Consider the following 25,160-nt stretch of genomic DNA (forward strand, 5'->3'; position numbering starts at 1 on the left):
TCCTTTTGCCGTTGGTTCACCCTCCAATGGCCGCCGCGGTAGGCGCGCTGCGGCCGGCGCACCGCGCTGATCCGATGGCAGGAGCCAGGTACTTATCCTGGTCTCCCATGGGGTGCAGGGCCCAAGCACTTGGGCCATCCTCCACTGCACTCCCTGGCCACAGCAGAGAGCTGGCCTGGAAGAGGGGCAACCGGGACAGGATCGGTGCCCCGACCGGGACTAGAACCCGGTGTGCCGGCGCCGCAAGGCGGAGGATTAGCCTAGTGAACCGCGGCGCCGACTCATGTTTGATTATTTTGATAGGACTAAGGCACCTGCTTTCCAATAGTATAAAAGAATCAAGTTGGACTAATTAAATATTAAATTTAAAATGGAATATTTTGAAAGACACAGAGATACAACAAAGTCATCCAACTGCCATTTACTTTTATTTACTTTGTAAAGCACATTTGCATTGTAATACATAAAGATTTATTTAAAACCAAATTTTGTGATGTAATTGGGATAAAATCAGTATTGGAAGTTCTTTGGAGATATATGGATATTTCTTGCCTGAATGGGAACATCTTGTTTAAAAAAATTATACCTAATGAGAATTTTTGTATGTGCTGTTAATTAAAATACAAAATTTCAAAAAGATATTATAAAATAATGTATGGACAGATGTTATTGTCTTACTTCATTAAGCCTGACTCATATGCTATTGAACATAGGATGGACTTGTTGAAGGGGAATGTATTTGGCCCATTTATTCTCAAGTTTACAAGTTTGTTTGGAGGTCAAATACACAGGCACACATTAAGTACAAAATGAAGCAAAATGTGAATGAATGGGTGGTCCATCCTAGCCTCTCTTAGTTGTCAGTTTATGGTTCTCTGATTTTAAAGATCAAGATAATCCATTCAAAATCAATTTCTGCTTTCTCAAAGGACCAACTTGGGTCTGTAATAAGTTGTATATGCATATTGCCTATTCTGTAGTCTAGCACTTATTCAATTGAGGCACATAGATAGTGTTAACTAAAATGGAAAACCATAATACTGTTAACATGTTATGACTGCCTAAAAAACAATAGTTTTCCATGACCACTGAAGTACTGTGTTGACTGATAAAGCTATTTCTTGCCATATTTTGAATTATAAATGCTAATGAGAAGCTTTGAGATTTTGCCCCTCTTGGTTTTTTACTATAATTCATGTATGAATTTATGCAGAATTATCTACTTCTAAATATTTAGTGTAATACACTAATTCAAGACCATTTGGAACATATTTCATATCACCTCTTCCATATATCAGGTATGAAATCTCACCAGTGTGACAATCATGAAGAACCAGTAGTAGCTGGATAGTGAGAGGTATCCTTTAGAAAAGAGGAGAGGCATGAGAAATGCAGGAGTAAAGAGTGACAGAACAAGATTTTCAGGGCACCGCACATATTCAGTTAGATTGGATCACAGGGAGCAGGAAATTTTGGAAGGTTTTAAACTCAAAGTAACAGTGCTAAGTTGGGAAATAAAACAAGTTAGAATTCTTTGACCTTAATCCTGGGGAGAACTGGCCTAAAGTGGCAACCAAGGAAGTATAAGAGATTCAAAAATGAAGATGGTTGGCTTTTATATGAGCCGGGGCTCCCCTTCTGCATCTCTTGGAAACATGTAAGATGCAATTTATGCAGAGGGGGAGCCCCAGCTGATATAAAAGCCAAGTAGTGGCTTGGGAGAGGGAATGAGATGGTATTGTATTTAAAATAGCTTGTAGATTTTTAAAAGAATTTTTCTTAAATTTTTACTTTTTCCAGATTAAAAAAAAAAACTGTTTCGTATGTAGGAAAATTTGTAACTAATTTGTGGATTAATGACTTAAGATAAATTGAATTATGATTTGTAAGTTAGCAGTAAACTACTTTATAATGGATTTTTTGAAATATCAATAACAAAACAATAAGAGTTGGAGTATTTAAAAATGTGTTGTCGTCTGTGATCCAGGAAAGAGGATAGATCGAAGTGGCCATTGTTTGTCAAGTTCACTGTACTCAAGTCTAACCACTTCTGAGAGTCAAGCAGGACACTGAATTGCAGAATTATTAGTCTGTTTTGGCCATGAGGTTGACCAAAATAACTATCCCTAACATTGGAATTCTTATTTCAGTTATCTTAATGGCCTAGCTGAATCAATCAGTTGACAATTCAATCTATTGTTCATTGATTTAACTACAATTAGATGACTCTGGGCCCTGTACAGACTTGAACTAAATACATGTATAATCAGAGGCATCAGATTTTGATAGACTAAACTTGATTAACTATATTTTGAATGATTCATCTTTGTAATAATTTCATTGAAATACATAATATTCTTCCAAATTTATCAATTTATCAAGTTTAAAGGGGAAATTGTGTTTTTAGGTTTAAAACAAATGATTTCAGACTTATATTCATCACTAAGAATTTATCTCAATGGTGTGTTAAACTTCCAGTTTGACTAAATATTACTTATATTTCAAAATGGATTACAGGAAAATCTCATATATTGTGGATTCAATTGTAAACGACTGCAATAAGTCAAATATCACAATAAAATAAGTCACACAACATGTTTGGTTTCCCACTGCACCTTACTGTATTCCACGAAGTGTGCAATAGCATATCTTAAAAAAAAAAGAGTGTAGGCCGGCGCAGTGGCTCAATAGGCTAATCCTCTGCCTTGTGGCACCGGCACACCGGGTTCTAGTCCCGGTCGGGGCGCCGGATTCTGTCCTGGTTGCCCCTCTTCCAGGCAAGCTCTCTGCTATGGCCTAGGAGTGCAGTGGAGGATGGCCCAAGTGCTTGGGCCCTGCATCCACAAGGGAGACCAGGAGAAGCACCTGGTTCCTGGCTTCAGATCAGCGCAGTGCGGCGGCCGCAGCGGCCATTGGAGGGTGAACCAACGGCAAAAAGGAAGACCTTTCTCTCTGTCTCTCTCTCTCTCACTGTCCACTCTGCCTGTCAAAAATAAAAATTAAAAAAAAAAGAGTGTACAACATACCTTAATTACTAATTACTTCATTGTTAAGAAATGCTAGCCGTCATGTGAACTCTCAGTAATCTGTAATCTTTTTGCCAATGCAGAATTCCTCTTCTGTGTTGATATGTGGTGACTGAATATTGGGGTGACTGATAATTAAGACATCAGTGATGTGCCACATTGATCCTTCCATTCACAGAAGATGACTCCGTAGGACTTGATGCTGTTTAATAGCATTTTACTTATTGTAGAACTTCTTTCAAAGTTGGAATCATTTCTCTTCCACCCTACTGCAGCTTTACCCACAAAGTTTATGTCATCCTCAAAATCTTTCATTGTCATTTCAGCAGTGTTCACTGCCTTTTTGCCAGGAGTAGATTCTATCTCAAGAAACCACTTCCTTTGCTCATCAATATAAGTACGAAGCAATACCTCATCCGTTAAAGTTTTATTATGAGATTGTAGCAATTTGGTTACATCTTCAGGCTCCACTTCATCTTCTAATTCAAATTCTCTTGCTATTTCCTTCAATCTGCAGTTACTTCCTTGATAAAATCTTGAATGACTCAAAGTTATCCATGAGAGATGGCATTAACTTCTTCCATACTTCTATTAACATTGAGCGTTTGACCTCCTCCTGTGAATCAAAATTGCTCTTAATGGTTTATAGAGTTGTGAATAATTTCCAGAAATTTTGCAGTCTGCTTTGCCTGGATCCATCAAAGCAATTTTTATCTGTGACAGCTATAGCCTTATGAGATATATTTCTTTTTTTTTTATTAAACTAATTACTTTTAGGCATTTGGAAGTCAGAAAGAGGCAGACAGATGCAGGAATCTCCTGTCCATTGGTTCACAGCCCAAACACTCACTACAACCAGGGTTAGGACAGTCCCCAGGAGCCATTGATGTCTCCCATATGGTTGGCAAACACCCAGTTACTTGGGACATCACCTTCTTCCCCCCAAGATACAGATTAGCAGGCAGCTGGAATTGGGAATGGAACCAAGACTCAAATCCAGACATTCTGATGCAGAATGCAGGCATCTCAAGCAGTGTCTTCATTCCTACTCTGAATGCTTACTGTATTTCTTGATGAGACTTGAAAGTGTAATTATTCCTTGATCTATGGGCTACAGAACAGATGTTGAGCTAGTAGCCATGAAAACATTTATCTCCTTGTGTATCTCCATCAGAGTGCTCGGGTGGCCAGGTGCATTGTCAATGAGCAGTGATAGTTTGTAAGGAATCTTTTTCTGAGCAGTAGTTCTCAATAGTAGCCTTCAAAGATTTAGTAAACCACAGTGTAAACAAATGTTCTGTCATTCAGACTTTATTGTTTCATTTGTAGAGTACAGGCAGTGTTGACTAATAATGCTTAAGGGATGTAGTGTTTTCCAAATAGTGTGTCAACAATGGCTTCACCTTGAAGTTGCTTCATTAGCCCCTAGCAAGAGAGTCAGCCCGTCCTTTGAAGCCAGGCAGTGACTTCTCTTTTCTAGCCTTGAAATTCCTACCTAGCATCTTCTTCCAGTACAAGGCTATTCTGCTTGTATTGAAAATCTGTTGTTTAATATACTCACCTTCATCGATGATCTTAATTAATCTTCTGGATAACGTGCTTTAGCTTCTGCATCAGCACTTGCTGCTCCACCTTGAATTTTTGTGTTACATAGATAGCTTCTTTCTGTAAGCCTCATGATGCAGATTTGCTAGATTTAACTTTTTCTTCCACAGCTTCCTCACTTCTCACACACTTCACACAATTGAAGAGAGTGAGAGCTTTGTTCTTTCCAGACCACTAAAACTGTCTTCATATCAGCAGCCAGTCTGTTTTGCTTTCATATCATTCATGTGTTCCCATGAGTAGAACTTTCAATTTTGTTCAAGAAATTTATTTTTGGCATACAATTTGGCTAGACATTTGGCTCAAGAGACCTACCTTTTAGTGTATCTACACATTCAAAGTACCTTCCTCACTAATCTTAATTCTTTCTAGATTTTGATTTGTAGTGAGAGGTGTGAGACTCTTCCTTTCTTTTGAACATTTGGAGGCTACTGCCATAACTAATTGATCTAATTTGAGTATCCTTGTGTCTCAGGAGTTGAGAGGGAATGCCTGGCCCTGAGAAGAAGAGAGACAGAGAATGGCTGGGTGGTGAAGCAGTAAGAACACAATATTTATTCAGTTTGCTATCTTAGATTGGCACTGTGCAAAGCAATTATAATAGTAACATCAAATATCACTGATCACAAATCACTATAACAAATAATGAAAAAGTTTGAAATACTGTGAGAATTATCAAAATATAAGAGAGACAAAGTGAAGAAATGCTATTGGAAACATAGTGCTGATAGAATTGCCTGCAGGATTGCCACAAGCCTTCCATTTGTGAAGAATGTCGTATCTATGAAGTGCAATGAAGTGAAGCTCAATAAAATGAGCTCTGCCTGTAAATATCACTGCAGTCCATTTCTATATACTCTAAGGTACAACAAAGAAGATACATTTGTTTGGCTTCAAGGTGAATTTAAAAAGCAAGTAGTCAATTCATATAGCCACATGACTAACATAAGACAGGGAAAGGGAAATTCAGATAAAGATATCTAGTTCTCAATGAATGAAAACAAAGAGTAAATAAATTCTAAGTGGAAAATTTGGAAACTCTTTATAGATGATTACTTTTCTGGGTCATAATGGGGGAATTGTCTGTAGAACTATCCTGGCTGATGATAATGCTGGAATGGGAATGAGAAGTTGAATTCACTGTATAGAGATCCTTGAATTTCAAGTCTAGGAATTTAGACTCTGATTCTATTAATGTTACTTGGAGTTTTTGAAGGTTTTAGAGTAATGAATGTCCTGACATATACATAGATACAGAAAAACAAAAGTGAAGATTAAATAAATTACTGTATTATTTTTTTTCTTATACTTACTATTTTTCACTGCATGGAAAGATTTCCCCATAATTTGCATTCTTATTTCTAAGGCTGTAAAAAGGATACTCTTAGCCTTTCATAGATTTAAAGGTGGATAAAATACTTTCTTGAGTTCCTCTTTCATATATATGTAAGAAAAAGATGAAGCATATGATAATATATTTAAACCATGTTACGATCATGCTTCCTGCATATTATATTAGATTTAATCCAGTTTCCTCAAAAAGCTGTACATGAGTTATCACAATCCATTTCCTTGGAATCTGCTAATAAAATAATAATTTAAAATGCACAATTTTAACCATTATTGTAATACATGCCTAAGAGCATAGAGTCGAACACCAGACTGATTAACATAGATCTTACTAGTGAAATTTAGAGCAAGTTACTCTATCTCATATATATGCTGCCAAATACAGTGACTCATACCATGTATTTCATTGGGCAGTTGTGAGGCTTATGTTTCACAAGCCAGCCAAAATACCTGGAATTTTTAAGTCCTCAGTAGATACTATAATAATTATGGCATTTTAGGGATTCCATTCTTAAATCATTTGATTTTCATGTGAAGATTATCAGGTAATAAATTGCCTGATTTTGATTCTGTGTATTTAGGTATTCATTTGTCTACCAATGGTTAATTACATGGCCATGCTGCTTATCTGTAGTCCCGTCTAGTTTGTGCATTTTCATTTCACAATTGAGAAAAACAGTCTCCTGAATCTATTTTCTGGTAACTTCATGCTACATGGCCCCACATTTTCCCTCCCATCAAAGCCACTTCTTTTTCTGTATGATATAGTGGAGGAGGTGCCAGCCTAGAAATAGGAGCCAATGAAAATAAGGGTTCTAGTATTTTGTCGTCTTTAGCCATGGGCAGTCATTTTAATCTTCTAAAATTCTTAGTTTCCTTATTTGTTATGAGAAGAATTAAGATTAGATCAGCATTTTCAAATCTTTTTATTACTACAGATCTCTTTTATTTCATTCAATACTCAACACCAAGCCTGCCTTTATTCTGGCCTGGTATTTAAGAATTCAATACACCAGACAAATTGCAATTATTAGAAATCAAAGTGCCATGCTATAACAGTAATCAGTGTTCAGAAATCAATCCCATAGTGTATGGGATTACCCTGTTCTCAGGTTGATTAAAATAGATTTAATTTTATTTAATATTGTCACAAAAAGCACATCAAAAGAAGATAAATCTTTTATTTTATACAACTGACCATGTTTCATAGCATCAAGGACCCACCCCTACCAGGTAATTTTGGCATGTCATCTTTGGGAATCAGGGACAGAAAAGTCACAGGAGTTAATGGGCAATCTTTTTTTTTTTTTTTTTTTTTGACAGGCAGAATGGATAGTGAGAGAGAGAGAGACAGAGAGAGAAAGGTCTTCCTTTTTGCCGTTGGTTCACCCTCCAATGGCCGCTGCGGCCGGCGCACTGCGCTGATCTGAAGCCAGGAGCCAGGTGCTTCTCCTGGTCTCCCATGCGGGTGCAGGGCCCAAGCACTTGGGCCATCCTCCACTGCCCTCCCGGGCCATAGCAGAGAGCTGGCCTGGAAGAGGGGCAACTGGGATAGAATCCGGCACCCTAACCGGGACTAGAACCCGGTGTGCCGGCGCCGCAAGGCAGAGGATTAGCCTGTTAAACCACAGCGCCGGCCAGGCAATCATGTTTTATCGAAATTAATCATGGCAGGTCAGGTCTTTTAATCAATCAATGTGAAATAACCAGTGTTTTCAATTGAACTGACGAAATTTCATATGGATGCTAAATGTCTAATATATTAGTAAACAAAAAGTGGCGCTGTGGATAGACAGTTTCTTCTTGATTTTAAATTTGATAAATAAATCATTCTTCGTCCCTGAAGTGCTATTTTGGTGGGATATCACGAAGACCCAGGATTCTGAGTTGTAACTAAAATACAAAGCAAAGCATTACATTTTTTTTGGTCATGTCTGTTTTTCGACTGTCACTAGTGATCTCTCTCTTAACAAATTCGATTGTTTTTTTTTCTACTTTCACCCTTGACCTTGAATGATGTTAGATATTGATTATATTATCTCTTCTCAGCACACATTCCTTGAAAGGTTACTATGTCCTATAAGGTCAAAAGTAAAAAAAAAAAAAAAATAGTATACGTGGGATTGTCTTTAATACCCAGTGGTGAACATTCCTTGGACAACACAGAACCTGTCTTTTCCCAAGAGTGCACTGGGGTCAACTTGTCATTGACCACAAATTTGACATTTGGCAAACCTGGTGGCTAGACTGAAGGGCTGGGCAGTGTGACCCCCTTACAAACAAGCATTCGTGAGAGTATGTAGATGTCAAAACTGTAACCAATGAGTGTAAATGTCAGAAAAGTAATGAAAAGTATGTAGAACTAGTTTTGTTCTTTGGTCTTATTTAACTTCTGTTGTTTCTGGAGCATGAAAAAAGACATTGGGGATGGAGTTATGTCAGCAGGTAGACTCACTGTGAGCAGCAACGGTATCCCGTATGGACCCAGGTTGGAGTCCTGGCTGCTCCACTTCTGATCCAGCACCCTGTTCATTTTGCCAAGTAAGCTGTGGCTTGGGCCCCTGCACCCACATGGGAGACCTGGGAGAAACTCCTGGCTCCCAGATTTGGCCTGGCCCAGCCCTGGGTGTTGCAGCCATGTAGGGTAAGTGAACAAGCAAATGGAAGCTCGCTCACTTGCTCTCTCTCTCTTTCTCTCTCGGTCTCTCCTCTCCCTCCCCTTTCTCTCTCCCTGTAACTCTACCTTTCAAATAAAATAAATAAATACCAAAAAGATATATTTAGTCAGAAGTTATGGGAGCAACTTTATTGATTCAAATTTGGCTAAATAGGAAAAAACTCAGCTATTTATGATTTGCTATCAAAAATATCTACATTAAAAAGCCTACTATGTTTCTGGTAAGTTTTAAATGCTGCTTTATGTATACAGATAAATTCAGAAAATGGTTAGATTTTCTAAACTAACTTTGACATATTCTAAATGCAACATTTGTTTTCTAGGAATCTACTGTCAGCTGCAAAAAAAAAAAAAAAAAAAAAAAACAAAAACAAAAAAAAAAAAAAAACACCTTTTTTAAAATAATCATCCTAAAAATAAAAATCACTTCCTTCAGACATGTTACAAAATGAAACTGATAGACTCAAAAATTTGCGTATGAGACAGAAGGAATATAGTCATACGCTAGTGATAAGAATAAATGCTCTCCTTCCTCCAAACCCTGACTACAAATAGCAATATGTGTGTGTGTCTGTGTGTGTGTGTACATGAAAAAAGAAAGAGGAAATACAGCAGATGTAGGAATATTTACAGAGAGGGAATGTCATTTTTAGTACTGAATTGGTATAAATGAGGAAAGAAAATAATAGAATCATGGAGTGATGAATAATAGCACCAGAGAAATGGCTCCCATCTCTGTGTTCAAAGCTCTTAGCTCACATCCACCTGTAGTATTTCATTTTTTATTAAGTAAATTGTGGTTCCCATGATCAGTTTGGATTGGGATGGTTTTTCAATAAAAATCTTTCCCTGTATAAAGTTCGTAGGGGCTTTGTGGAGTTTTTCACTCAGAGCACATATTATAGGATCTACTAATATTTGAAGATACATAGTACCTGCTGAATTTCCTAAAACATAACTAGAAAGGGGATGGCTAAGGAACCAGCAGAGAAACAGTAGGTCATCTTGCAACTGAGGATGCAGACAGAAGAATCCAGCTCTGTGAAGTTAAATTAATTTATAACTCTTATGTTTGGCAAGAAATCAAAGAGAATGTCCCATGGGGCTGTGCAGTACCTTTTTATTTCCTTTTGGAAAAGTGCTTGATATTCTATTGAGTGAGGAATTTAATAAAGGAAACCAAAAGGGGTACAATGAAAGAAAAAGGCTTTGTATTCGGGCAGCAGAGAATTAAAGGCAACTACTGGTTATTTTGAGGAATTTCATTAAGTTGTGAAAACTACATTGCTGACACAGATGCCAATAGTCCATAATTTAATTTCTCTATGTCTCTGTTGTTATGTATATTCAACACTGTAATATTAATGTTGTTCCTAAATAACAGTTGAGAAAAATGGTTTCATTAAAGGGAAATTGTTGTCATTACAGACTGAACATGTATTCCAGTCTACTCTAGATAGACCCAGTTATATGCAGTGTGGTAGGATAATTTTAGCATCTCTTCTCATTTTAAACGTGTTCCAGATTGGACACTTTATCTGAAATGTAGATAGTTAAAAATTATGTGAAGATCTGAGATATTTAGAAAAGCTGTGAGTATGGACACTGAAGCAGTACCTACCTACCATCACAGACTTAGTTTGAACCTTATAATGTCCAATAAATACAACCTTTTTAGAACTACTTTTTACAAAAATACCTTTGAATGGAAAATACTGTCTCCACTTTTACTAATACCCCTTCTCCATGGCTTTTTATGGTGTAGGCCTTGACAATAGTTGTCTACTTCTGTTAAGTGTAGGTTAAAAAGTCAGATTATACATTCCAAGATACTCCTTGATTTTTTAAAAAAAAATTTCTAAATTTTACATTAGTTTTTAACAGATTCAATGTAGTTCGTAGATAAAATTCTAAGAATTTAATGATATTCTCTTCCCTCTCTTTCTTCCCCCCACTCCTTCTTTCTCCTTTTCTTTTTTGTTTTTTAGTTTTTGGGATAACATTTTAAATTTACAGTAGAATAAAAAGGCTTCATGCTTCAACAGATAAGTTTAACAAGTAAAAACCAAAAAGACTCCCGTAGGAATATAGCCAGTGGCTATAAACAATAATTGAATGGAAAAATGACCATATCACCCATATTCAGTAACTTTAAAAATAATAACAGATCATTAAACTATAGTAGTATAATATTCTTAACCATTGGTTTGACAAAGGTGTAAAACAAAGTTTTACAGAACTGTATTTGCAGCAATACTGATACACATAGACATTTTCTTTTTTTTCTTTTTAATTTTAGCTTCCACATGTAAGGGAGAACATGCAGTATTTTTCTGTGTCTGGCTTCTTTCACTCAATAAGATGTCCTCCATTGGCATCCCTTATGATGCACATAATATAATTTAATTCATTTTTATAGCTAAAAATATTTTATTTTGTATATACCATATTTTCTCTTTCCATTCATCTGATGATGGACACCTTGGCTGATTGTAATTTTGGCTATTGAGAACAGTGCTGGCATAAAAATAGTGGTGTAGGTATCAAATAACATGTTCATGTCATTTGGGTGTAAACCCAGTAGTGGGATTGCTGGATCCTATGGCATGTCTATTTCTAATTTTTAAAGAAATCTCCATACTGTTTTTCACAGTGGCTGTACTAATTTACATTCCCACCAACAATATGTAAATGTTTCCCTTTCTCCACATCTTTGTAAGTATTTGTTACTGTCTGTGTTGGATTTTAGCCATTCTGACAGGGGTGAGGTGATACCTCTGTGTTTTTGATTTGCATTTCCCTGAAGGCTAGGATGCTGAGTATTTTTTCATATTTTCATATATGTGTTGGCCATTTGTATTGCTTCTTTTGAGAACTGTCTAGTGAGGTCTTTGCTCATTCCTTAACCAGATTGGTGGTGTTTTTGTTGCCGAGTATTTTAAATTGTTGATATAGTCAGGATATTAATCCTTTCTCAGATAAGTAGCTTGTAGATATTTTCCCATTCTGTTGGATGTCTCTTCACTCTATTGATTGTTTCCTTTGTAGTGCAGAAGCTTCTGAGTTTGATATAAAACCCTTTGTTTGCTTTTACTTTTTTTGCCTGTGCTTATCCAAGAAGTCATCCTCTATACTAATGCCTTGGAGTGTTCCAGTAACTACATAGTCTTAGGTCTTTAATTTAGATTTTTGATCTATTTTGAGTTAATTTTTGTACATAGTGACAGGTATGTTTCTAATTCCATTCTCTGTATGTACACCAGTACAATTTGTTGAAGATGTTATACTTACTTCATTGTATGGTCTGAATACTTTTGTCAAAATCGGTTGGTTGTTGCGTCCTCTCAGACTCCTGCCCTTGAGAGGCGCTGTTGTAACTGATGTGTCATTAGTACCTAAATGCGAGGTACCAATACTTGTTTTTGTTTTTTAATGTATTTTTCAATAAAGATAGTTCTGTATTTCCCTTCAGAATGGAAAAAAAATCGGTTGATTGTATGTATGTGGATTAATTTCCTTTTTCGCTGTTCTATCCATTGATCTCTATTTCAGTTGCTTTGCCAGTGTCATGCTATTTTAATTACTATAGCTTTGTAGTATGATTTGCATTCAGGTCTTGTAATACCTCCAGCTTCATTTTTCTTGCTCAGGATCGCCTTGGGTATTCTGTCCTTATGTGGTTCCATATGAATTTTAGGATTTTTTTTGTAGTTCTATAAAGAGTGTCTGATATTTTGATAGGATTGAATCTATAGATTGCTTTAGTTATTATAGAAAGTTTAATGATGCTGATTTTCCCAATCCATGAGCAAGGAATATGTTCCATTTTTTGTGTCCTGCCTGATTGTTTTCATTAATGTTTGATAATTTTTATTGTATCTTATTCTTTGGTTAAATTTATTTCTAAACAACTGATTTTTTTGTGGCTGTTGTGAATGGGGGTTCTTTCTTCAGTTCTCTTTCAGTGAGTTCATCATTAACATATAAAAACTACTGTTTTTTATGTTTATTTTGTAACCTGTTATTTTACTGAATTGCTTTATCAATTCTAACAGAATTTTTGGTGGAATATTTAGGTTTTGCATGTATACCAATATGTCATCTGCAAATGTGGATAATTGAATATCCTCTTTTCCCATTTTGATGCTTTTATTTCTTTCTCCTTCCTAATTGCTCCTTCTAAACCTTCCAGTACTTTATTGATCAAAAGGGTGAAAGTGGACAACCTTTTCTTCCTCCAGATATGTGGAGAAATGCTTTCAATTTTCCCTATTCAATATGAATTTGGCTGTTGGTTTGTCATATATAGCCTTTATAATTTTTTAGTATGTTCCTTTTATACCTAATTTGTGGAGGAGTTTTATCACAAAGAGATGTTGAGTGATTTCTCTGAATTTTTGAGATGAACATAAGTTTTTTGTTCATTCTTTTGATGTGATTTATGATGTTTATTGATTTGTCAATGTTGAACCACCTTTGCATTTCTGGGATAAATCCTACTTGATTGTGTTGTGTTTTTGATGTGGTTTTGCATTTGATTTGCTAGTATTTTGTTGAGAATATTTGCATCCAACAAAGTGATTGGACACATTCAAGTTTTGTGCTACCCTTCCAAATGCATAATACAGTAATAGCAAAAGAGGAGGAGGAAGAAGTAAAAGAGAATGGGGCAGAAGAGGAAAAAGGAGAAATATATTTACCAATTTGTACTTGAAATATACAAAACTATTCCCATGTTGTAAAGAAATAGGCTTCTTCGATTTATCAGAAAATTGACTAATTTGATGTTGTGTTTGCTTTAGTCATCAGGTATTGTCCATGAAACTGTATTTCTTGAGAGGCTTTTAGTGGATCTATTAGGTCAAATTTATTCCAATTTAATACTAATGGTAATACTAGTACTAGTACTGTATACTTTGTGTTTTTTACCATGTTAACTAAAGTATGCTGTGATGAAGCAGCAAAATTATTACTTGATTAAATAGTTGGTCACTAAGTGTACAATTTTTTACTTTTCTACATGTCAGTGTGGCAAGTACCCATGGACAGAATCACAGTATGGTACAGTCCCTATAGTAACCACTTCCGTGATCATTTGAATTTCAAGCTGCACTAGCTCACTTTGTTTTTCATGGAACACTACTTTTTACTGAAGCAGGAGGAAATGGAGAGAAAGGAAGAAGAGAAAACTTTAATTCATTGGTTCACTCCCCAAATGCCCACAATGACCAGGAAGCAGGAGCTCAGTCATGGTCTCCCAAGTAGGTGGTAGAGACCCAAAGCCTGGAGCCATCACTGTTGCATCCCAAGATCTGCATTAGCAGAAAGCTGGTGTTAGGGGCCAGAAGTGCATATCGAACTGAAGTGCTCTAATGTGGGAAATGGGCATCTTACCTGGTATATTAATCATTAGGCCTAATTCAAGGCACTGGAACACCATTTTTATTTGAAAGGTTATCAACAGAAAAACTGTAGCTATTCAGAAGTGAATACTTGTGAATAATTTTTATCAGAAATGAATGAAGGGAGGTAGTTACTACAAGAAAAATAACATTTGATGCCAAAGAGGAAATTGAAGGTTTTAAGTTAAAATTAGAAACTTAGAATACTTGCATCTGCCATCAGAAGCTTAACAGCTCCCCAACATTAAAAGGCCTTTCTGACGGAATTGGTGGTGAAAGAACAAATGGAATTTTTGATACCCCATGATGATAAGTGTCAACATTAGGAAAATCTGTCTTAAAAAAAGTACTACTCCAAATGATCATTGATTGAAGTGACAAAAACCATGTGAGTGAAAAATCAATTCTAAGTACAAGATAGACAAATATATTTTATATAACACAGCACAAAATATTTATTGACATCGTGTCAGATTCTACATTATAAATAACTCGAGAGATTGTTTATTGAATTTGGTGTAGTGTTAAAGGATAATATCTATAATTATCTGAAAAGTCTTTCAAAATATACCTCTCATTTCCAAATATGTATATTTTTGAGTCAGATTGCTTTTATGTAATTTGACCAAAATAGCATATCAAAGCAGTGTGAATTCAGGATGTAATATCATCTAGTTTTTTATTATTATGTCAATCATTAAAGAAATTTATAAATATGTCAAGATCCATTACTATTCTCACTAATTTTGGGGGGCATATATAGTTACTTTCTAAAAGAAATTTTGGTAAAGTATGAGTAAATTTTTTTTTCAAAATTTTATTTTGCTTTTTAATATGCTAATTAAATATATATGCATTTAACACCTATGTAAATAAAAGCTTTTGGGCTCTTCAATAATTTTTAAGACTGAAAATGGTTCCTGAGATCCAATAGTTGGAGATCTATTGTTTACATCATTATTCTTTTTCCTTGTGATTTAAATCAGTTAGTTCTTTCCAGCTCAGATAACAGATTAAGCTAAAGTAAATCAAAATTTCGACTTGAGAAAAGCTGAGGCAAAAGCCATGTGGTACTGTATGGTGGTTCTGTACCTTAAAGCATTTAGTGTGTTTGGGGGTCAGTGTCACTGTAATGGTGGTTCTCTCTATTTATATGCCACACTCTTGTCTGAGGAAGACTAGCTGTACTGCCACCAGAATTGCATCTAAGAATCAGACTAACATTTTGTTCCTAAAAGGAAAACACAAACAGAGTTTTAGTCTAAGCAATCATGACTGCTCATAATCAATTTAGTAAAGTAGTCTCTAATTTTTGTGCATTCACTTCCATGAGAATTAAAGAGGTCTGCTTTCATAGTTTTTATGATAAAAATTTGGTATTAGAAAAATGGTCAAGTTTTGCTAAATTGATTGTAATGCTATTACTGCATATATTTCCTGGTAGCCACACTTGCGTTTTCCTCTCAGTTTTATTTTTCAATTTTATTTTTGATTAGCATATAATTGTATATATTTAAGGGATACATTATAGTTAGTCTATGTATACCTTGGGTAATGATCAAATTAATTGACACACCATCTCAATAAATTTTTCTTTGTGGTGAGAGCATTAAAAAATTCCTTTATCTAGCTATTTTGAAATATACATGACAGTATTAACTTTTGTCACCTGAAGTTACTCTTCACATGTAACTGACATTGTACCTATTGATCAGCCTGTTCTCATTCCCCCTTCTCTTTATACATTCCAGCCTCTGGCAACCACCATGCCTCTCTGAACTTCCATGAGATCAACTTTTAAGGTTGCATTTATGAATGAGATCACATGGCATCCATTCTTCTGTGCTTGGCCCCCCTTATCCAGCATAATGTCCTCCAAGTTCATTAATTCTGCTGCAAATGACAGGATTATATTTCCCTCAATGACTGGATAATTCTTCAATATGTGACAGGGTAGGGTGTGAGGTCGACACACTTAGGTTGACAGATACTTACGTTGATTCCCTATATTGGCTATTGTGCAGATATTTCTTTATCTCACTGAATTTATTTCCTATAGATATATATCCAATAGTGGGATTGTTGGACCAGAGAGTACCTCTGTTAATTTTTTAAAGGATGTTAAGCAATTTTGCATCAACAATTTTGGTGACTTGCACGAAATACACTTATTTCTATAAAAACACAAATATAAAACTGACATGGAAAATTTTTAATAACTCCATATTTATTTAAGGAATTCATTTTTAAATGAATTTTATAAAATTCTAGATGTTTTGGTGAATTCTAAACATTTAAAGAAGAAATAATGGCACAATGGTATATTCTTTCAGAAAATAGGGAAAAATCAAATGCTTTCTAACTCATTTTATTTATTTATTTTTTTGATAGGCAGAGTGGACAGTGAGAGAGAGAGAGAGACAGAGAGAAAGATCTTCCTTTGCCGTTGGTTCACCCTCCAATGACTGCCTTGGTTGGCATGCTGAAGCCAGCGCACCACGCTGATCCGATGGCAGGAGCCAGGTGCCTATCCTGGTCTCCCATGGGGTGCAGGGCCCAAGCACTTGGGCCATCCTCCACTGCACTCTCTGGCCATAGCAGAGAGCTGGCCTGGAAGAGGGGCAACCGGGACAGAATCCGGTGCCCTGACCGGGACTAGAACCCGGGGTGCCGATGCCGCAAGGCGGAGGATTAGGCTAGTGAGCCGCGGCGCCGGCCTCTAACTCATTTTAGGAAGCCAACACAGCACTGACATCAAAATCTAATGTGTAAAAGGGAGAAAATGTTACATAACTATAATTCTAGTTTATATGTGCAAAAAGACTCCTAAATTTATAGCAAATCAAACTCAGAAAAAAGTGAAAATAAAATGTGAATCATTAGGTATTTACTTTCTTTATCTTACCTGTGTCTGCTCTAGTGTCAAGATTTATTTTTTCACATGTTTTCATGATGACAGTTATCTTTTTGCCTTTAAAATATGTCTCCCTTAAGCATTTTAGCTTATTAGATGTCTTTTGGGGCTGATGGACCTGGGTATTCTTATATTCCCCAATTTAGAATGTTTTTAGCAGTTATTTCATTGAACAGGTTTTCTTGTGCCTTTTCCTTCTGGAAAACCAATAGTACCAATATTTGCTCACATAATGGTGTCCCATGAGTCTTTTAAATTTTTTTTTTCTTAAGTTATATAAGTTTCATGCATTTCATATTCACAGATTTAGGAACATAATGGTACTTCCCTCCCTCTTGCTCATGCTCCCACCCTTGTTCTTCTTCCCTCTCCCATTCTCTTACATTTTACAGAGATCTCCTTTCAGTTTACTTAATGATTGTAAGGTTAACCCTACACTAAGTAAAAGAGTTCAACAAATAGTATGAAGAAGAAAAAGACTCTCTTGAAGTCTTCATCCTTCTTTTTAATTCTTCTTCTTTCACCTGTCCTCTATCATCCTCTCCTCCTTCTCCTCCTCCTTCCCCACCTCTCCTCTTTGTTATTTCCTATCACTACTCCTATACTAAAATCAGGCACTTGGCTTCCCCAGCACTTATAAAGGTAGGTTGGTACATGACAACTATTCATCAATGGGGAGATGATTGGTGGAGACTCTTACATAGCTACCTTCTTGCTTCACCTTCCACAGTTTTATTTTAAAATATGTCATATCTACATAAAGTATATGGATTATATGTGCAGTTTAAAGTGTAAAATTTAAGTGACGAGGTGTATACTTAGTTTATGAAACAGAACTTTACAAACTGGAATTCTGATACACTTTTCTTATAAGTAAACCAAGATCATCAATGTGCTAGATAAATTCTTCATGTTGTATTGCTAAATAACTCCATTTGAATCTGAATAGTAAGTGCCTATATAGCGAGAACACAAAAGACTTCATCAGTAATCACTTATTCCATTAAAACACATCTATTCAATACAAGCACAATCTATAATTTCAAGTTTGTATCCACTAGGGATTTTTCATCTGTACTGTTAGGAAATAAAAGTTTTCCCTCTGATTTCTCTCTCAAGTATTTGCCTTGAATTTTGATAACTTTTGTCTTTTTTGCACATTGCATAATTCTATCTACTTTTAACACTAGAATGTGAAATAACTCTGTCCTCTCTGTTCTATTAAATATATTTAGAAAATATAGGAAAATCCAAATAGAACAACTCTCCCCAATTCTTTCATATGGTTAATCTTGACAACTGTATCTTCATTCTCATAATTTAAAAATATATACTTTGTTAATCTTCCTCTAAAACCCAGGTTTTATAGTTAGACAAGACAAATATTAACCTTAACAATATTGCTGTAGTTAGCTAAAATCACTAACAGTGCAAAACAAAAGCCAAAAATCACACTAAGATAATAACAAAAACAGTTCCTTGTTGTTTCAAAATTATTAAAATGGCTTTTTCCCCTTGTATTCATGTATATGTTTCACAATCTATGGCTGTGTAATAAACTACTATAAAATTTATAGACTTAAAACAATGGCAATTTATTGTCACATATTTCTTCAACTTTTCAGAGCAATTTCTGGTTTCACTTGAGTTTGTTCATGTTTTACTTGGCTCAGGCGGAAGTTTCAAGGCAGTGTCACTCACTTGTTGGATGTGGCTGTTGCTAGGGGGCCTCAGTTATCTTTGATGTGGCTTCTCTTCCTCCAGTTGAATAGATGACTAAGTCTCAGAGAGACAGAACAATGACAGAAATTGTAAGACTCCTAGAAAGTTAACTCCAAACTCATACACCATAACTCCCACCACCATCCCTTGATCAATGCAACACACAACCCCAGATGAGACCTGAGGCACAAGGAAATCGAACCCCATTTCTGGATTAGAGGAACTTTATTGGTCATATTCAATGTACCACAGTGTCACAGAACATATGTACTGCTTACTATTAAAGATGATTCCTGTGAAATTTTTTGGGAACTTATTTAATACTAGGATTTATTAGATTAGGTGGAGAGACATATCCTTGAAGAAATGAGACTAAATTTCTTTGTCGAAAGCTGACATTTTCATATGTATGATATAGGTCACAAACTCTAATGTGATGAAGGCATGAAGGTAATAAAAGTAACTGAAATGGACCAGGTCAGGGTTGAGGTGACCTGGAATATATTATTTGATCTAAAAACTAGTAGCAGATGCTTCCTTAGTGGCAATATGAGTTAAGTGATATAGGGTCTGCTAGTATTTTCAAGCAAAGGTAAAATACCAGGCCGATGCCGTGGCACAGTAGGTTAATCCTCCACCTGCAGTGCCAGCATCCAGTATGGGTGCTGGTTCTAGTCCTGGCTGCTCCTCTTCCAATCCAACACTATGCTGTGGCCTGGGAAAGCAGTAGAAGATGGCCCAAGATCTTGAGCCACATGGGAAACCTGGAAGAAGCTCCTGGCTCCTGGCTTTGGGTGGGCGCAGTTCCAGCCATTGCGACCATTTGGGGAGTGAACCAATGGACAGAAGACCTTTCTCTCTGTGTCTCCCTCTCATTTTCTGTAACTCTACCTCTCAAATAAATAAATAAAATCTTTAAAAAAAAAAAAGGTCATCTACCAGCAAGATATTTTGTGAATTTCAACAAATTGTTTCAAAGTTTATAAGAAAATCCTGTTTAAATGGAATAAAACTCAGAATAGTGGGCATGATACCAAAGAAGTACAAAGTTGAAGGACAGACTCAAACTGACTTCAAGACTTACCACATGGAGAAGGCGTCGTGATGCAGCAAGTTAAGCCGCTGCTTGCAATGCCAGTATCCAGTATCAGAGCACCAGTTCTGGTGCTGGCTCCTCCACTCCTGTCCCAGCTTCCTGCTAATCCACCTCGGGAAGCAGCAGAGGATGGCCCAAGTGCTTGAGCCATTGTTGTGCAAATGGAAGATCAGTATGCAGTCCTGCCTCCTGGCTTCATGAACCATTTGGGGAGTGAGCCAGTAGATGGAAGATTCCTTCCTCTCTCTCTCTCTCTCTCTCTCTCTCTCTCTCTCTCTCTCTCTCATTTGTGTGTATCCTCTCTCGGGTGTTCTGCTTTTCAAATAAGTAAATAACTCCTTTACAAAGACTTACTATAAAACTACATTAATCACCAGTGTGATATCAGACAAAGAATAGACAAATAGATGAATAGAGCACAGAAATAGGCCCATCCCATACAAATATTTTGTATGTATTTTTGAGGGAATTTTGTAAACTGCATGTAAAAAGTAAATAAAATCTGTTTTGGTTTTCAAAATTTTTTGAATCCACATATAAATTTCTAATAGAACGTGTATTCCATAAGTTTTTGAAGATGCTTTATATGGTCAAACCATCTTTGAGAAAGGACTTAAATCAAGCCAATGAAGAGTCTCTTCATCAACTGGTTTTAGAAAAATTGGGCATACATTTGTAAAATATACAAATCTAATGCATACTTTCTATCTTGTACAAAGATTGATTCACCCAGGACTAGAACCAGTGCCCATAAAATACCGGCCTGGTATTTTACCTTTGCTTGAAAATATTAGCAGGCCCTATATCACTTAACTCATATCGCCACTAAAAAATTAACATGAATGTGAAATGCGAGACTATAATACTTCTAAAAGAAAATACAGGCCATTGTGAGTATTGTAATCATTTTTTTATGGAAATACTTAAAAACAATTTAAGACAAGAAAAGCAGATAACTCAGGCTTTATTAAAACTAAGAGCTGCTTTTTTGCAAAAGGTAATGTTAGGATAATGAAAAAATAAGATAAAACATTTGCATAAAACACATCTGATAAAGGACTTGCATCTAAAATATATAATGAACTCTGGAAACTCAATGATAAAAGAACAAACAAACCAATTAAAAATTGGTTAGGGGTGATTGTTTGGCCTGGAACTTAAGATACTGCTTGGGACACTCACATCTCATAGTGGAGTGCTGTATTAGAGTCCAGTCTCAGATGCTAATGCCACCCTTCTAGTTAACATGCACCCTGGAAAGCATCAGGCGATGACTTAAGCATTTGATTTCCTACCACCATGTGAGGGACCTGGTTTGAGTTCTTAGCTCACTACATCAGCTTAGCCCTGTCTAAGCCATTCTCCAAATGCTCACAATATCAACCAGTGAGTGGGAGATTCTCTTTCTTTCTCTCTTTCTTCTCCCCTCTTTCCTTTCTGCCTCTCAAGTAAGTAAATAAAAGAAAAAATTTAAATAGGCAAAATACATTGATACCTCACCAAAGAAGAATCCATATGGAAAAGAAGGAAAGCTTTGTGATAAACTTCATATGTCATTAAAAATTTTTAAATTAGGATGGCTAATATAGTAGTATATGTACTAGAATGGATGAAATCATGAAAAATGACAGCACTACATACTATGGAGAATGTGGAGCAACAGGAACTGTCTTTCATTGCTGTTGAGAATGAAAAGTTGTGCACTTTGTAGGACCATTTGGAAGTTTTTTAAACTAAAGCTACATAAAATCTAGCAGTTAAGCTCCAAGCTATTTACTCAGTAGAGTTGAAAACTTAAGACTAGATAAAAATCTGCTCACCTATGTTTATAGATTTATTCATAGTTGCCAGCATTGTGGCATAGTGGGTATAGCTGCCATCTGCAACACTGCCAACCCGTACGGGTGCTGGTTCACATCCTGGCTGCTCCACTTCCAATCCAGTTCCCTGCTAATGGGCTTGAAAAGCAGCATAAGATGGCCCAAGTGTTTGGGCCCCAGCCAACCACATGTGCAACCTGGGTGAAGCTCATGATTCCTGGCTTTGTCCAGGAATGGCCTAGAGCTGGCCATTGCCATCATCTGGGAAGCGAATCAGTGAATGGAAGATTCTCTCACTGTCTCTGTCTCTTCCTCTCTCTCTCTTACTTTAAACAAATATTTTTTGTAAAAAGATTTATTCATGAGCACCCAAAAATGAGTTGTCTTTCAATAAATGAATAAATAAATGATGTTACATCCATATAAGGAAATCTTTTTTTTTTAAATTAAACTTTTATTTAATGAATATAAATTTCCAAAGTACAGCTTATGGGTTACAATGGCTTCCCCCTCCCAAAACTTCCCTCCCACCCACAACCCTCCCCTTTCCCGCTCCCTCTCCCCTTCCAATCACATCATGATTCATTTTCAATTCTCTTTATATACAGAAGATCAGTTTAGTATATATTAGGTAACAATTTCAACAGTTTGCCCCCATATAGCAACACAAAGTGAAAAAAAATACTGTTGGAGTACTAGTTGTAGCATTAAATAAGAGGAAATCTTATCCAGCAATAAAAATGAATGAGCTATGCAAAAAAAGATATGGAGAAAAAAATACATAGTGCTGAGTGGGAAAAAAAAGAGTTGAAAAGGCTACATACTGTGTGATTCCATTGATATCCTGAAAAAAGAAACAACCATGAAAGCAGTAAAAAGATCAGTGATTACCTGAGGTTTGATGTAGGCATAGTGGATGACGAATAGCTGAAGGTCGGTGAATGTTGACTGCACTGAAAATATTCAACATGGTACTAGGCTATTTGATGCATACCATGTATTTGTCAAAATCCATAGGACTGCCCATATCTCAATGTAAATAATGGACCTTAGTTATGGTAATGTACCAATATTAGTTAATTATTTTTTAACAAATGTGCCATATGTAGTATGAGAAACTGAGTGGTAGGAGGATGCAATACAGATAGGCTGTATGGGAACTGACCACACTCTTTGTTTTTTGCTTAATATGTTCTAAAGAAGAACCATCTTTGTTGAATGACTTCTTTTTGATAACAGGGAGTATAATAGAACTTAAATGGTGATATATCCAGTGGTAAATTTTGTTTTACCTACAAAATTAAATTAAGTGGGTATTCTTCAATGTTTTCCATGGGTATTATTATAGACTAATACTCTATAATATAAGGAAACATGTCTGTCGAAGAGCAGGTGGTGAAATTAATGCACTCAGATGGCTAGGGCTGCATTATAAAAACAGCTATTAGTAAATGCACATTTGGGGAACTGGTTCATTTCAGAAAATTGATTCTTAAACATTATCTTTCAGACCATTTTTATTTGATTTGAAAAGCCACTTTCAAGAAAGGAAATAAAACAGCACTAGCAATTCTTAAAAATTTTGAGATGTTTTTCTACAATGTTGACTTAATAAGGATTAACACATTTAGAACATGATTTCAATATTTTCGTTGTGAAGAATATTTATTTTTGTTGCTGGAACAACCAGAAACAGATGTGGGAAACTGAAAAAATGTGTACTTTCTCTTTCTCCATACAGGGAGTACTTCAGATGACAGTTATTAGTCCAACTATTAACTTGAGAACTGGAGTATTCTTGTTTTTGTTTGTTTGTTTGTTTTAAAGATTTATTTGTGTGAAAGGCAGAGTTACAGAGAGACAGAGGGAGAGGCAGAGGCAAAGGGAGAGAGAGAGAGAGAGAGAGAGAGAGAGAGGTCTTCCATCTGCTGGTTCACTTTCCAAATGGCCACAACGGCCAGAGATGAGCTAATCCGAAGTCAAGAGCCAGGAGTTTTTCCGGGTCTCCCATGTGGGTGCAGGGACCCAAGGACTTGGGCCATCTTCTACTGCTTTCCCAGGCCATAGCAGAGAGCTGGATTGGAAGTGGAGCAGCCATGTGGGATGTTGGCTTTACCCGATAAGCCGGCCCCTGGAGTTTTCTTACTAATGTGTCATCGAGCTGCCTGGAGATGGGTCAGGTCAAGGAAGATAAAGGCCAATGTCAAATGTGTTGCAGACACACTCTCACCTCACTTTTCTGCTTCTTGTCAACCCGTGCTGTGATCCAGCTGGGCCTCACCTCCCACAGCGATTTTCCATCCACCACCGTTTTTAAGATTTCACTATTTCAATTTCTTTGCATCAATATTTTGCTTGGAGTTTATAAAATGACAGGCTATAGAGTAATTCAGTTCAGTGCACTAGATTGAAAGTAGTCTGACTTGAACCTTCTTAAAGTTAAATGGAATTTAAAGAGGACCTTTTTATGTTAAATAAGAGGGATAAAAATTTGGTCAACAAGCAAGGCTATGGCCATGGGTAGGTGGATCTCCTCCAAATCTACCTAAACATAAGACTGGCTTTGTCCCTGGGCATTGCCAGTGGGGTTGATACAGGATGGAATAAGAGAATTTCTTTACCCTCAAAGGCATTTCCTGAGTGTTAGATTCTGTGCTTAGTATTTTGTAAGCTTTTATTTTTTTGTCATTTTTATTTTGAGATAACATACTTGTAATTTACAGTATTGTCAAAGGCTTAATGCTCTACCAAATAAAGAGTTAAATAAAAAGTAAAAAGACCACACTGAGGGAGCCAGTGTTGTGGCACAGTGGGTTAATCTGCTGCCTGTGAGGCAGGTTTGAGTGCTGGCTGCTCCACTGCAGATCCAGCTCCCTGCTAATAGGCCTGGGAAAGCAGCAGAAGGTGATCCAAGTAGTTGGGCCCCTGCTACCCACCTGGGAAACTTGGATGGAATTCCATGTTCCCAGCTTCAGCCTGGCACAGCCCTCGTCACTGTGGCCATTTGTGGGGGCGGTGAACCAGCAAATAGATGCCCTTTCTCCTTCCACCTTTCTCTACCTCTCTCTGTAACTCTGCCTTTTGAATAAATAAATAAATCTTAAAAAGACCATATTGTGAAATTTTTTTGCTTATTCCATTTGATGTAATCTTAGTGACTATGGATCAAATGAGTTTTTAGGTGGTACAGACATTGTTTCAATTATTTGCTATTAAACATATGTAATACTAAGTATAATACACAGAAACATGAAGTGAAGTAGAAGGATAGTGAACATCTCATTGACCCATTGTCTCAGCTCTAGGGGAAACTCACTCTGGAATGTCATTATAAAATTTAAAAATATGTGGCTTAGACACAGCCAGACCTATCATTATATCATAAAAAAAACTTTATAATACAGATGTAATACTTTTTCAAAGAAAGCAGGTATATTCTCAGTACTGACATTTGTTTAATCCTCGGTACCTATGAGATATTCAGTGCAAGTCTAATATGTTGGTTTGTCTTATTCATCACATCACAGAAGCAATAAGCAAATCAGAAG

The 25,160-nt window shown here is 36.3% G+C and overlaps 1 protein-coding gene across 1 annotated transcript in view; it reads left to right on the forward strand.

The window, feature by feature from the left end:
- The window catches only part of DCC (DCC netrin 1 receptor), an 824,910-nt gene that overhangs the window by 171,722 nt on the left and 628,028 nt on the right, over window positions 1-25,160 (forward strand). The gene's annotated exons all lie outside the window — the stretch shown is intronic.

The sequence above is a fragment of the Lepus europaeus genome, chromosome 9 (genome assembly GCF_033115175.1).
Source record: "Lepus europaeus isolate LE1 chromosome 9, mLepTim1.pri, whole genome shotgun sequence".
NCBI lineage: Eukaryota > Metazoa > Chordata > Mammalia > Lagomorpha > Leporidae > Lepus > Lepus europaeus.